This window comes from Mandrillus leucophaeus, unplaced genomic scaffold (assembly GCF_000951045.1).
Source record: "Mandrillus leucophaeus isolate KB7577 unplaced genomic scaffold, Mleu.le_1.0 Scaffold225, whole genome shotgun sequence".
Lineage (NCBI taxonomy): Eukaryota > Metazoa > Chordata > Mammalia > Primates > Cercopithecidae > Mandrillus > Mandrillus leucophaeus.
Window position 1 is genome coordinate 3,277,599 of NW_012102310.1, and position 11,870 is coordinate 3,289,468.

At 36.2% G+C, this 11,870-nt stretch overlaps 1 long non-coding RNA gene across 1 annotated transcript in view; it reads right to left on the bottom strand.

Moving 5' to 3' along the window:
• Nucleotides 1–306, bottom strand: part of LOC105540696 — a 45,145-nt gene extending 44,839 nt beyond the window's left edge. The window contains exon 1 of the long non-coding RNA XR_001006240.1: nt 14–306. This is a non-coding gene — a long non-coding RNA (uncharacterized LOC105540696). The remainder of the gene's footprint in view (nt 1–13) is intronic.
• Nucleotides 307–11,870: the final 11,564 nt, after the last annotated feature.

An 11,870-nucleotide genomic window follows, 5' to 3' on the forward strand; every position in this document is an offset into this window, starting at 1 on the left:
CTCCCCCCGCCACCGCTCCCTGCCTAGGGGTTTTCTTATCTTAGAAATTTATCTGAGGCAAATTTCTCAGCAAAATTGTGTGAAGCAATTGTCTCTTTCTCTTCTGTCTCATCATTTTCAAAAGACCTGGATATGGTTCAAATGATTCTTCCATCTGTTTCTTCTCATTCCATGACCTCAATCCTTTTCCTTAGAGTTATATCTCCTTTGAACACTCATTACTGCCTGGGAACTGACTCAAGGTTGCTTGCCTCCCTCTGAGTTGGTGATCGTGTTGTGCCAGGTTCTCCTGAGAGCAGGGAGGTTGTGCGAGTGCTGTTCTGATAGTTTCCGGGCAACCATTTGTGACTCTCTCTGGGTCTTACTCCCAGAATTCCATGTGTTCACAGGCCAGTTTATGTCATTTGCCTTCTAGAACAAGGCTGGGGCATATTATGTGGAGAAAAAAGTGACCACAGAAAAGAAAATATTTATCAATAGGAAGATAGTCAATTATGTAATATGCCCCTACTGCTAGATGTTGGTTGTTGTTTTCTCAGTCTATTCCTATCATAAAAAAGTATTGTAATGAATTACCACTTACATATATCACGCTGTACACATGCATGGAAATTAGTAGAATCAATTCTTAGGAGTAGAGACATAAATCAACAGCGAAGGCATTTTTATTTTAATGGTCGTTCTCAAGTTGTCTCCACAGGGTCTCACTATTTTACACCCGATAGCAACATATTAGAGAAGTTACTTTTTTCACAAACCTGCCAATAGAGTTGTACATTTTAGGTTCTTGTCATGTCTATTATAGGTTAAAAATTATCTCTTGGTATAATTTTGGGTTTGTTATTCCTTTGTTCTGATCCCAAAATTAGATTTACTCTGAGATTGACTAGGCTTTCATATATTTAAGGGACATCTGTTTTTTTCTTTTCTTTTAACCTATAAACATCAGGTTCATATTTGTCCATTTTCCTGTTGGGTGCTGGTTTTCTACTACTTAGTTTTAAGGAGCTTCCGTATATTCTCTCTGTGATGTACATGATTTGAGAGTTTTGTAATTTGCTTTGGGTTATAGTGTTTTAATCATAAAAAAGTAGTGTATTTCTATGTCTTGTCTATATCGATGAAGTTGAATTTATAAAACTTTTAATGAATTCTGGATTTGAGGTCATAATTTGAAAGGCCTTCTCTCCTCCAAAAATATAAAGATATGACCCTGTATTCTCTTCTAGTATTTATGTGGTCCTGTTTTCTCTTTTAAACTTAATTACCACCTGTCCTGTTGTCTGTAACGTGGCAGTCCTCCATTGACTAAATTTGGGATCTCAGTGAGAAAAGAGTAAATACATAGTATGGAATAAAAATAATAAACATCTGAGTTCATTAATTTATTATTTTCAATTTTTTCTTTGGTAAAATAAGGCTTTAACATTTTATGAAAATGAAGGATAATTTCTTGTCGAATTTTTGGATAGTTTGTGAGAAAATACAAATATTTTTGGAAGAGTAGATTATATGACTAGTGTCCTTGGTTTCTTCAAAGTAGCTCTTTTTTGTGTGAAAGGCATAATCTACTTTCAGACAAGAAAAGACTAGAAAATATTTAACCACATCCAGGTATTTTCTCACTTTAGCATAGAGGAGAAAAATTGAGAACATGGACTTTGCTACCAGGCACTTCTCCCTACTGGCTATGTTACTCTTGGGAAGTCATTTAACTTTCAGCCTCAGTTTCTTTATAGGTAGACTATGGAAAACAATTTTTTCTTCATAAAGTGTAGAGGGTTGCGTTACATAAAGTGCTAAGCAAAGTGGCTGGCATATGGTGAAATTCAATTAATAACTATTTTCAGTTATTGAAGTTGAATTTTATTTCATGTCATTTCATAATTTTTTGAAGATTGAAATATGATTAGTAATATAACCATTTACGTTAAGCAGAAATAAAGGAAACACTGAAGCATAAGCTAATATGAATTTTCAAATGTGTTGTCTCATTACACTGATTGAAAATAGCAACTCTGGTCTATGAGATGAGGCCTTGGAGATGCTCATCTCTAAAGTATCCAGAAAATAACCTTGAAAGAACTCTCTGGCTGATGACCATAATTTGGCTAGTCCTACACCTTTCTAGTGGAGTCTAAGGTGAAATATACAAATCAAGTGATACATTTTGAAAAAGGCCCTGCTGTGGCAGTATCCTGTGTTTAAAGCATACATCAGGCTTTTCTGGAGACACCTCGAGATGGATGTTCGATGTATAGTGTCACATTTTTAGACATGTCCCCAAGGTTTTATTATTCTGTCTCTTCATTCTTGCACTTTAGCAGCTAGAAATGGCTTTGTTGCTTGAAAATCCTGTGATACCTCTTTACTATAAATTTAGATTTTAAATGCCATTGTTATTTGGTGAAGAAATGTGCAAATCAGCATGTTCTTTTTAAAGTGCGTTTTGGCTAAATTATCTTAACATATTTAATAGCTCTTAAACAAAAGGCATGCGTAATAATCACATTCCTATTTTTGTTTATGCTACCTTGCCAAAACTACAGGAGACAATGAAAAGCAACGAATTGTTCTAATCTCTGAATAGTAATAAATACTTTGTTACTGTGGCTTTTAGAATTTGGCTTAGTTCAAACTACTGTTGGAGAGCTAGAGGTACAGAAATGTGAGTTGTATTAATGAAGCAAATATACATTCACAAATACACAAATAAGTAACACCTGTTCAGACAGTGGCCAATTGTTTTCTGTTGATAGAGCATTTATCTTAGCCGTGGTATTGAAATGTTGGCTAGCAATAAAAATAACACTACTAACTATTCCTACATAGTTGCAAGGAGGTGTGCCAGTTATTACTACTAATAAAGATAGAATGCAGCATTCAGCGTTAACATTCATAAGCTAGGTGAATTTGAAGAAATTAACTGCTGTGAGCTTTAGTTTCTGCATGTGTTTAATGTATGTAACAGTACCTACCTCAAGACGGTTGTGAAGATCAAATAAGAATGTGCATAAAAAAACTTTTGACCCGTTGTCTAGTATGTAAGCACACAAGTCCAATTTATTAGTATAAAGATAGAAAAAGAAACACGTGCTTATTTTATTGGCACAGAGTCCTAATTTATACCTCTATATTGTCTCTTCATATGAATTTATTTTAGACATGAAGCTTACTGCCATACTTTTATATTTAAAAATTAAGTTGTTGATTTAATTAAAATCAAAATAAAAACCAAATATAAACTCATATTTACAACCACATTTTTTTTTCTGAAAGTCTGTTTATATACCTATTTTTTTCAGTGCTCCAAGACTTGCAAAGGGTAATTAAAGTTTTAGTCCTTTCTGTAAGTAAAAGAGTATGAGTATATATTCTTTGGAGGTTTAAAAAATTCATATATGTTTATTTTGCAAATACATGTTGTATCTGGAATTTTTATCTAAAATAGGCTACCTACTTTTCAACACTGAAAATCTGTAGAATCAGGTAATGCTCCAACTTAATGTCCTCTGAGTTTATTTTGGGACTGCAACATCCAATAAGATAGCCACTTGCCACTGATGTTTATTTACATTTAAATATAAATTAATAAAATTTGATCATATTTTTAATTTAAAATATTTTTCATTAAATAAATACTATTAGCAATTTAGTGCGTCTGTTGCACTAGCCATATTTCAAATCCTCAATAGTCAGTCACATGTGGCAAGTGGCTATTATATTGGATGACGCGGATTAGAACATTTCTATCATTGAAGAAAATTCTGTTGGCTAGTTTTATCTTACAGAATCTTAGAAACTACTCTATTGCTGATGGGGTAACAGGTACTGACCCTGTAAGGCTTAAGATATTTTTACAATCAGACGCCTCTCTAATTTTAAATATAAGATTTTAGATGAATTCTCAAGCTGCTTCTGCATTAATATTAAACTAATTGACATCTGACATTAATGCCGTTACCTTAGTCCGGTGATTCTCAACCTTGACTGCACAATAGAATCAGCGGAAAGATGTTTAAAAACCGAGATATCTAGGCCACATGCTATATGCTATATTAAAGACCAAGTAGAGTAGGATCTTTAAGCACTGGCAAGCAGTGATCAGGAATTTTTTTTTTTTTTTTTTTTTTTTTTTATCTTCTCAGTAATTCCAACATCTGGCAAAGCTTATGAACTCTGGATCCAGTCACACAGATCTGGTTTTCACATTTGTCACTGATTTTTTCTCATCACTTTGTTATTTTATATCGCAAAAGCACATAGCTCTTACCACACATTGCATGATTTACTGTTTTCTTTTAAGATAATGCTTCCTGTAATTATTTCTCATGCAATGTTATTTTCTCACATATTGCTTAATTTTTATTATTTTTATTTCAAATCAGAAATTTTGTTTTCTAGGCACTTTTCTCATTCTCACTGCTTTTGTGCTTTTCAGGTGATGGTGAACAAAAGTTAATATAATACATCGAAATCAGCAACAATAGAAAAAAATGATACAAAATGATGTGGAGTAAAATAAAATGACCCTTTACTACCCTTCTTCCAAATGCTTGTAAAAAGATGAGAGTTAAGGTGCTTTTGCCCTAGAGCACACCTTTTATTACATGCATAATAATTCCTCACTTAAAAGTGTATAAATGTGGGAACTTTTGTATTGGCATCCTTCCAACAAAAATGATTTTTTAGGAAAAATTTTAAAACTAACTGATGATTTGAAGAAGGCTTATGGTCCAAAAAAGAGCTTATATTAGGAATTTCAGGCAAATGCTATTATAACATTTTCTTAAAATAACAGGTAAGGAAAATCTGTGGATGGTGGTAATTGAGAAATACAATTTGTTAAATAAGATTTTAAGGCTGATGCTGTAGCTCACGCCTGTAATCCTAGCCCTTTGGAAGGCCTAGGCAAGCAGATTATTTGAGACCAGGAGTTCGAGACCAGCCTGGCCAACAAGGCAAAACCCCATCTCTACTAAAATAAAGATTAGCTGGGCATGGTGGTGGACACCTGTAATTCCAGCTACTCAGAGACTGAGGGCATGAGAATTGCTGGAACGCTGGAGGTGGAGGTTGCAGTGAGCGAGATCATACTCTAACCTGGGCAACAGAGCAAGGCTCCATCTCAAAATAAATAAACATTTAAAAAGAACGTTTTAAACTACTGTATCTACCAACATTTTGTTCATTTATCAAAATAATTCAATATGACAGAGACTGCTAGATGTTCCCCAATACCTACTCTCTCTTTTTTGCAAAGTAAGAAGTCGAACTTTTAGTTGAACATACTGAGTTTTAAAGATGAAATTGGAAGAAAATACATGCAAATTTAATATTTGATAGGACCAAATATAACGTATACAAACCAAATCATTATGGAGATGGGCAAATACATTAGTTGGAATACCGGTTTAGCCCAGTAGTAGAGAGCAGAGATTATAGTGGCTTGACCAAAAGGACCTTTTGCCCTTTCATGTGAGAGCATAAGAGTTTGGTTGAGGCTAGCATGCTCAATCTGTAATGATCAAATATCTAGAGAGGAAAAGAGAATAAAAACAGAAAATAGAGGACACATTTCTTTTCTTTATAGCCATGATTTGGAAATTGCACATGGTAGGCCCATTCACATTCATTGGCTAGAACTTCGTCACACTCTTACCTAGTTTGAAGAGAAGTTGAGAATTGTTGTCGTAAGTTGAGCATCTCTGTGTGTATCCAAAAATCTTATTACTATGTAAGAGAGAAAATATGCCTTTGAGACGGAAAATACTAGTCTCTACAATAAGACACTCAAATATCCAGGCACATACTCTTACATCTACTTTAAGCATGCTCTCATCCTCCTCAAATCAGATGACTATTTACCATAACCAGCTAAAAATTCAAGATTTATGGAAAATGTATGGTCTTCTTCAGAACTCAAACTACAGTTTTAGAAAAATTATTTGTGGCCAGCCTCAAAGTCTGGCTTTTTGTTAGAAGTAACTCATACAGAGCAAATTAGAAGACATCAAGTTGTCCTGATATAGTGTGGATATTAGTTTCTGCCCAAAAATCTCATGTTGAATTGTAATCTCCAGTGCTGGAGGTGGGGCCTGGTGAAAAGTGTTTGGATCATGGGGGCGGATCCCTCATGGCTTGGGTGCTGTCTTCATGATAGTGAGTTCTACCAAGATCTGCTCATTTAAAAGTTTGGCACCTCCCCCCCAAACACTCTTGCTTGCTTGCTTGCTTGCTTGCTTGCTTGCTTGCTCCTGCTTTGCCATGAGAAGTGCCTGCTCCTGCTTCGCCATGTGAAGTGCCTGCTCCTGCTTCATCATCTTCCATTACTGAAAGCTCCCTGAGGCTACACCAGAAGCCAAGCAGATGCCAGCATCATGCTTCCTGTAAAGCCTACAGAACTGTGAGTCAATTCAACTTCTTTTCTTTACAAATTACCCAGTCTCAGGTATTTCTTTACAGCAAAATTTCTTTCTAATACATTTATCCTTTAGGCATCTTCTGAAAATATTGTCAGCTTGAGTTGTCATTTTGTATTTCACATTAGAAAATGAAAGTTAAAAGGACTGCCAATGAGATATCGTTAAGGGTTGAATTATCAAATCATATTCACAAAATCTAGAGAACTAGGCCAATATTAAACTTGACTAAGAATTCAAAAGAAACAAAGGTGAAACATGGCAAAGTCTGGGACTAATGACACCCTGCACATTAGCATCCATCCTGCCCCAGACTTAATTTGTGAAATCTGAGTGATACCCACGTGGCATTACTGACACAAAGACAGCTGTTACGGTCATCAAACTGAATTTATACTCTGTTAATTATGAAGTGGACATGGCATTTTATAACAAGCCATGCTTCATAAATCTGTGAATTCCAGGTTTGTTTACCATTAACAACCTTAATAATCAAGATAAATTATTTTAAAAGCATCCAGAGATAAGAACTGTCCATTATTTTTCCACTTATGACTACTGTTATGTTTAATTAACATGTTTATTTAGAGAATTAATTAGATCATTTTTCTCAAGTAAAGATGGCTTATACTAGGAGAAAATATGATAGACCATATAACATAGAGCTTAGAGGTAAGCTAGTTCTAAGGTTGGTTTAGAGTCCCTATTGTAACACCATGGACCCAAGTACTTTCTTTTCTTCCGCTCTACAATTTCAATGTGCTGGCTTTAATCCTTAGGTTTATTTTCTCATGGTCAACAGAAGCTTACTGCAGCTCCAGGTATCACATCCACTTTTTATGGAAAATGAAAACCTTTCCCAGAAGTTTATCAGCAAACTTAACCTTGAGTCCCATTGACATAGGTTGTCACATGCCCACGGTCTCCTTGGGAAAGACTGACTATCTGGCATTTTCTACCTCTGTAGTGTGGAAAGTAGAATCTACCAGGAAAGAATAATAGGGCAAAGGATGGAGCAGCTATTGTTTGAGTAATGAAAAGTATTCTCTGCACCTTATACATTTTATTTCTAATGCAGATATAAAGAGCAAGACCATTGCTTTCCTACAACTCTGCACAAGTTCTTCTTAGCCCAGACCTAATCTCCTATACTGATGCTTGACAAAATTACATTGATAAAATGCCATTGTCTGGAGAATATTGAGAGTTACACATGAGAAATAATTCATTGAGTTAACTCAGAGTATCCCTAAATCAAATTAATCATTCAGCTGAGCTGAAAAGCAAGTCCCAAAGATGGTTTGGAGAAATTTTTGGGATGGTGCTGTTCTATGGTTCTCATAAGTATTCACCATCACTATGAGAAGGTCTATAATTTAACAATCATGACATAGTGTATGTAACCCTATTCACATGTGAAAAGTAAAGTCTAGGTAGCATTATTTTCATTATTGAGCAAATTAAACCGAAAATACTTTAAACTCACAGAGTTGTTATGCTTTAGAATAGTAACACATGCATTTTAACCTAAGCAGGACATTTAGAAAAATTATTCAATTATCATTTTGAAAAGAAAATTTTAACACTTTCTTTCCTTCTCATTAATGTTTATGGCATCCTAACAACTTGATTAAAGCTCATTATCGTAACTTTTGCTTGTATTAAAAGGAAGACTATCTAACTCTCCCTCCTCTAAAGCTGAGGTTTTCAGCTATACAGTAAAATTTTGGCTCAAGCTAAATAGTTGCCAAGGATACACAGCTGAAAACCATTACCTAGTGTAATAGTAATCATTCAACATATTGTTATTTTAATAAAAAATACTACGTTGATCAAATTATCAGCCAAAATAATTCTGCCTGATTTTCTTTAAGTAAATAATTGCTTGGCCTTGGGGTAATGCTTTGAGTTGATACCTGAATCCTGCCCTCATTTGATCAATTTCTACAGGGAAATAAAAGGAGAGAAAACTCTAGTTAATAGGCTATATATAATGACTTACTGGAGGTGAGAATGTTTAACTACCTTAATGTAGGTATGGTGGTAGAAATTCAGAAGCAAGTATAGTAGAGGGAAGGTTGTGCTATGCAAAAGGACTTTAAGTTCTGACCTTCTAAAACCTTTGGGAACACTGAAGAAAAGATAGTATTTATGAATCAGTGAGAAAGTAGAAGAAACCACTGCTAGGCTCAGGAAAGATAAATGGAAAATCAGAAATGAAAACTATTGGTGAGACAAATATTGAGGTATCGAGTCTGGAATACAGAACTGCAAGGTAGAAGAATTAAATAATGGATTATTTGTATCTTACCTCTCCAGCTTCCTTTTATATATTCACTCTTTTGGTCTTTAAATATTGATAGCACTTTGATCCTGCATGTCTGATTCTTCATGGCTCCTTTAAACTACCATACGTACACTTGAAGCTCACTGCACAAAGAGGAATTTCCTTCCTCTCTTTATGCAGTGAGCTTCAAGGTGAGAACTTCCAGCTGCTTAGTTCTGAACTCCTTTTACATTGCAAATCTGACCATGTCGCACGTTTGTTTAAATGACCTCAATAGATTTCCATTGGTTTTATGATAAAAACAAGAATTCAGAAAGTTACTTACAAGGCTCTGCACTATCTGGCTCTGTTCTATCTCCCCAGCTTTACCACTCGCCATCTCTATCATCTGTTTCTCCTTCATTTTCTGTGTTCCTGCCTTGCTGGGTTCATTGTCTTCAATACCTACTTCGATGTCTTTGTACATGTTAGTTCTTCTCTTTGTTTTAGCTTATCTCATGTCTCCTTCAGATCTCTGCTCAGATTTCATCTCTCCTTTTTATAGCACTTATCAGAATTGTGATTCCATATTTGTGACTTATTCATTAATGCTAGTTGGAACCAGTGCTGAGTCTGTCTCTAAAAATCATAAAAGCCCAGGCATGTCTGGTAAACAATAAAGACAAGTCCAGTAAAAATATATTTGCAAGCAGTAGAGAGTATCTTTGGAGAGAACTCATATAGATGATAGATTCCCAGTGGAGTTTGGATGGGCGACCCTTCTCCAAAGACGCATATCTGAGTTACATGGAGTGGAGCTACCCCCTGCGGTTGCATATTCTAATGCACCTTCCTCCAGAGAGAAGTGTTCCAGTGGATGTAGACACTATTCTAGGTGTGTTATTGTCTGCCAATGATGGAAGGATGGTTTATGCCTCAGGTGTGGGAAGGGAAAAATTCGTATCTGTTCCATTCTTCAGTCTCAGCTTCCTATTACACTAGAGAAAACAGAAAACAATCAGGAAATAACTTCTATCCCATCATCATATATTTGTATTTATATTCCTATACTCTGTAGTCCTTGCTGTTCTTATGGATAAAATTCTTTGCTTCCATCTAAGACTAACCCTCCTATTTGGTCACTTGATTTTATTCCCTTTTACTTAACAACATTCCTTCATTTATTTCCCCCTCTTAATTTCAGTATCTTTATTATTTTCCAGTATGCTGGCTCAACCCCACAGGCATAAAAACACATTGTAATATCAACCATGTTAAAAACAAAGCAAAACAACTTTCTTGACCCAATATTTATCTCCATATCCTCTAAAATTCTCTGCTTACTTGTACAACAAAATTCTTCACAAAGGCTGGCTATACTCTTGTCTCAAATTTCTCTCCTCCCATTTTCTCTCGAACCCTCTCCAAATAGTCTTTCACCAATGCTACTCCACTAAAACAGGTCTTATCAATGTCACCAAAGACTTTCAAATAATGATAAATCCATTCAATTAGCAGATCTCATCTTATTAAGACCATCACCTGGCTCATGTCTGTCATCCCAACACTTTGGGAGGCAGAGGCAGGCAAATCACATGAGGTCAGGAGTTCAAGAACAGCCTGACCAACATGGAGAAATCCTGTCTCTACTAAAAATACAAAAAATTAGCTGGGCGTGGTGGTGCATATCTGTAATCCCAGCTACTCGGGAGGCTGAGGCAAGAGAAGCCCTTGACCCTGGGAGGCAGAGGTTGTGGTGAGCTGAGATCGGGCCATTGCACTCCAGCCTGGGCAACGAGAACGAAACTCCATCTCAAAAAAAAAAAAAAACGTTTTACACTTAATCCTTTCTTCACAAAATATGTTTTTCACATAGCTTCCATAGCACTATTTAGGGTTTCATTCTTTCCACACTGACTAATCCTGAGTCAGTTATTGGTTTCTTCTCCTTACCCTAATCTCTCAATTCTGCAGTTCCACAGAGCTTGGTCATTGGAGTTCTTCAGCCTACACTAGGGGGATCTCATCTAATCTCACAGCTTTAAACACTATCTAAAATACATCACAGATTTCCAAATTTATACTCAGGAGCAGTTATATATTAACCTACTTTTCGACATCTCCACCTGTTTCTTTTTTAGACAGTTCAAACTTAAGAAGTCAAAAATCAAACTACTGGAATTCTTATTTCTCCAAACTATTTCCACCACAGCAGCCTGGGACCTATAGAGATTGATTGATTGATTGATTGATTGATTGATTGAGATGTAGTCTCGCTTTGTCACCCAGGCTGGAGCACAGTGGCACGATCTGGGCTCACTGCAGACTCTGCCTCCTGGGTTCAAGTGATTCTCCTGCCTCAGCTTCCAGGGTAGCTAGGATTATAGGCGCCTGCAACTACACCTGGCTGATTTTTGTATTGTTAGTAAAGACAGGGTTTCACCATGTTGGCCAGGGTGGTCTTGAACTCCTGATATCAGGTGATCCACCTGCCTTGGCCACCCAAAGTGCTGGGATTACAGGCGTGAGCCCCCATGCCCGGCTGAGATCCCTTTAAAATATGTCAGTTTATGTTATTCCTCTGCTCAAAACTCTCCAACTGCTTTCCTGTTTCACCTATAGTAAAATTTAAAATATTTACAGTGACTTACAGATATTCACATCAATCATCTGCTCCCTTTTCCTTTTCTGGCTTTGTGTCCTATCACTGTGTTTTAACTGTTTTTTTCAATTCTGTCTTGTCTATTTTGTGGTCATTCATCACAAGGCCAAATTAACACTCAAAGTTGTTTATATCTGTCCTGTGATCTAGCTTTCACAGTGCATGAAAATCATATCACCAACCTTATAACCAATCCCAGGTCTGTACCCCCAACACCTCCTTATCTGTCACACATCAAGCCAGTATTTCTTCTGCACTAAATCAACCCAGAATCAGATACCAGACAACTAAGTGCAGCGCTGTGCCCAAAATCCCACTACAACTATTCAAACTAGCAGGTCCTAAGCTTTTTACCCCACCCTGCCTTGCCTTTATCATGGAAATCCCAATAAAACTCTGGCCAGTGCCTTCCCCTTGTTCCTTCTGCCTCCTGAACAAACCTGGTGCTTCCCTTTGTGGCCCTATGTGGCAAGTTATGCTCCCTTCTCTCTGGAACTGTAAGTAATATATATATAATATA